The sequence below is a fragment of the Panthera tigris genome, chromosome D2 (genome assembly GCF_018350195.1).
Source record: "Panthera tigris isolate Pti1 chromosome D2, P.tigris_Pti1_mat1.1, whole genome shotgun sequence".
Lineage (NCBI taxonomy): Eukaryota > Metazoa > Chordata > Mammalia > Carnivora > Felidae > Panthera > Panthera tigris.
The window spans coordinates 70,817,300-70,820,976 of record NC_056670.1 but is presented as its reverse complement, the minus strand read 5'-3'; positions in this window follow the sequence as shown (position 1 = coordinate 70,820,976).

Genomic DNA, 3,677 nt, shown 5'->3' with positions numbered 1-3,677 from the left:
AAGAGAAGCCCCCCATACAGCTAGGGCTTAGATCCCTGAGAAAGAGGTGCTTTTCTGCTCATAACCAGTTCAGGGGAACACCTTAAGGTTCACTTTGGAAGTGCCAAGGAAGCGAAAGACTGTAGCCGAGGGCTGCCACCAGAGGGAAGCAGTGTTGTTGAAGTCGCAATGGCAGGAACTGCTCAGGACAGGAAGAGGCAGTCTCTTTTCTTCTCCTGCCTCTAGCGTCCCCTGCTGGCAGAAGTGAACACAGCGTTACCTGGAAAAGGGAAATGCAGTTTGCAAAGACCTACACCTATACCAGAAAGTGGAATTGAGGAGAGTGGATTTGGACCAAACTTAAGAGGATTATGTGGGTCTTAACACATAAATGCAGACACTGAATTACAATAGAGAACATGATAAAAGGTGTTTATGTCTACATGTGAAATCAGCGTGAAGATTGTAGCTATAAATTTGTTCGGGTATGTTATGCAAAGGATGCAAATAGCACACGGTGTCGCCAAGAATAATGTGATTCTGCAAAGCGGTGAGCAAAATTGTTGGTAATGTTCCAAACAAAATAATGTGCCACTTCCCCTTAACTTACAGAGCAGTGCATGCCTGGACATTTTATTACATATTAAGTACTCAAGTAATAGTAAATAGGTTTTTCACCTGCATGAATATCCAGCCAGAAATTCAAGAATTCTATAGGACAAGAGACAATTCTTTCTTTTATGGGAATATCCTGTATATTGCAGGATGTCTAATACTGTTCCCTGCCATAGTCCTCCATGAATTTCCAAAACACCTGCTCAGTTATGGTAACACCTCTCAATTAGACCAACTGCCAGAGGATCTTAGCACAGGGCAAAGGCATAGGGATTTGGAATTTTATTTTGAGTGAAACTGGAAACTATTGAAGGGTTTTGAACAGAAATGTTTAACTTGTGTTTTTAAAAAGATCTCTCGGATTGCTGCTATGTGGAAAATAGACTGTGGGGAAAGCAAAAATAGAAGCAGGGAGTCCAGATGGGAGGCTCACGTTATTCCAGTAGGAGGCGATGGTGGCTTGAGTGGTAGAGGAAGTGTTGAGTAGTTGGACTCTGGATACATTTCAAGGGTATGGCAGACAAGATTTGCTAAAAAATTGGATATGAATGGGGGGAAAAGCAAGATCAAGGAGAGCACCAAAGTGTTGGCCTGAATGACCGTAATAACGTTATCGTTTTTAAACATGGAAATACTGAGGGAGAAGTCAACTCTTATAGGAGGGGAATCAAGAGTTCTGTTTTCGGACTGCGAGCTCTCTAGTAGGCCTCCCAGTGAAGATGCTGAATAAGCAGTTGGAAATGTCAGTCTAGAGCTCAGTGGGGAGGTCACGGCTTACATGAAAATTTGAATACATGAATCTGGATGCAGTCACCAAGGGGATGCATGTAGATAGGGAAGAGAAGAGGTTGAAGAAACAAGACCAGAGCTACTACAAGATACAGAGTCTGGAAGAGGCAGAGGTGCTGACAAAAGATAGTAACATCATGGGGTGCCTGGGTGGCTCAGTCGGTTGAGCGTCTGACCTCGGCCCAGGTCATGATCTTGCGGTTCGTGTGTTCCAGCCCCGCATCAGGTTCTGTGCTGACTGCTCAGAGCCTGAAGCCTGCTTCTGATTCTATGTCTCCCTCTCTCTCTGCCCTTGCCCCGCTTATACTCTATGGCTCTCAAAATAAGAATAAACATTAAAAAAACAAAGATAATATCACTCATCTTGTACTGTGTTTTTTTTTACCGTATTGCAATAATATGATATAATAATATTATAATAACTAATACCAAGCCCAATTCTAAGCACTTAATATATACTACTTTTAAAAAATATTAATAGCCACTCTATGAGTTAGGTTATGTCTTTGTTTAAGGATGATGAGACTGAGGCAAAGTTGAACATATCCTACCAAATATTAAAAGCAACTGTATACATAGGGGTAGTGGTTGCATAACACTGTGAATGTACTGAAAGCCACTGAATTGTTCACTTAAAAAACTTTTGTTTAATGTTTATTTATTTTTGAGAGAGAAAGAGAAATAGAGTGAGAGCAGGGAAGGGGCAGAGAGAGGGAGACACAGAATCCCTGCAGACTCCAGGTTCGGAGCTGTCAGCGCAGAGCCTGATGCGGGGCTCAAACTCATGAACTGCAAGATCGTGACCTGAGTTGAAGTCAGACACTTAACTGACTGAACCAGCCAGGTGCCCCGCACTTTAAAATGTTTGATTTTCTGTTGTGTGAATTTTGCCTCAATTTAAAAAAAACGAACTGTAAAGCCAAAGCAACAAGATTGCATAGTTATAATGGAGGAAGGGCCCGATAAACCAATATAACAATGCAGACCATTAAAAAAATCTGTATGGCTATAAGGAACAAAATTGTGCTAAATCTCTTTATCACAACGTATATATAAACAAACACCAAATGGTTTAAAGGCATAAACATGAAAGGAAAATCTGTATAAACAAATTAAAGAAAATGTAGGAGACTATACAATGGGAAGATTTTCTTCAACAAGACCCCAAAAGTCAACATAAAGAGGAACGTTGAGGGATTTTACCAGATCAAAATTAACTCTCTCTGTTCAGCAACAGACATAATGTACAAACTATTGGATAGGTAATAACTGTCAAAAGACTATTTAGAATCTACCCCAAGAAGCAAGAAAAATCTCAAACCAACCACCTAACCTTACACCTAAAGGAGCTAGAAAAAAGAGCAAACAAAACTCAAACCCGGCAAAAGGAAGGAAATAATAAAGATTAGAACAGAACCAAATGATATAGAAACTTTAAAAACAAACAATAGAACAGATCAATGAAACCAGGGGCTAGTTCTTTAAATCCGACTTTGGCTCAGATCATGATCTCGTGGTTCATGGGTTTGAGCCCTACTTCGGGTTCTGTGCTGACGGCTTAGAGCCTGGAGCCTGCTTCAGATTCTGTCTCCATCTGCCTCTGTCCCTCCCCCACTCACGCTCTCTCTCTTTCTCTCTCATAAATAAACATCAAAAAAAATTTTTTTTAATTTTTTTTAAAAGGGAGAGGACCCTAATAAACAAAATCACTAATGAAAAAGGAGAAATAACAACCAACACCACAGAAATACAAGCAGTTGTAACAGAGTATTATGAAAACCTATATGCCAACAAATTGTGCAACTTAGAGGAAATGGATAAATTCCTAGAAACATATAACTTGCCAAAACAATGGCAGGAAGAAATGGAAAATTTGAACAGGCTAATTACCAGCAGTGAAATGGAATCAGTAATCAAAAAATGCCCCCAAAACAAAAGTCCAGGACCAGATGACTTCACAGGCAAATTCTACCAAACATTTAAAGAAGAGTTAATCCTAATTCTTCTCAAACTATTCCAGAAAGTAGAAGATGAAGGAAAAGTTCCAAATTCCTTCTATGAGGGCAGTATTGTCCTGCTACCCAAACCAGATAAAGACACCACAAAAAAACCAGAACCATTAACGATTAAAAAGAACAAAACAAAACAAAAAACAAAAAACAAAAAACACCTCTGCAAAGAAGGTCTAGAGGGAATATACCTCAACATAATAAAGATCTCATATGAAAAACCCACAGCCAACAACATACTCAATGGTGAAAAATTGAAAGCTTTTCTCCTAAGGTCAGGAACAA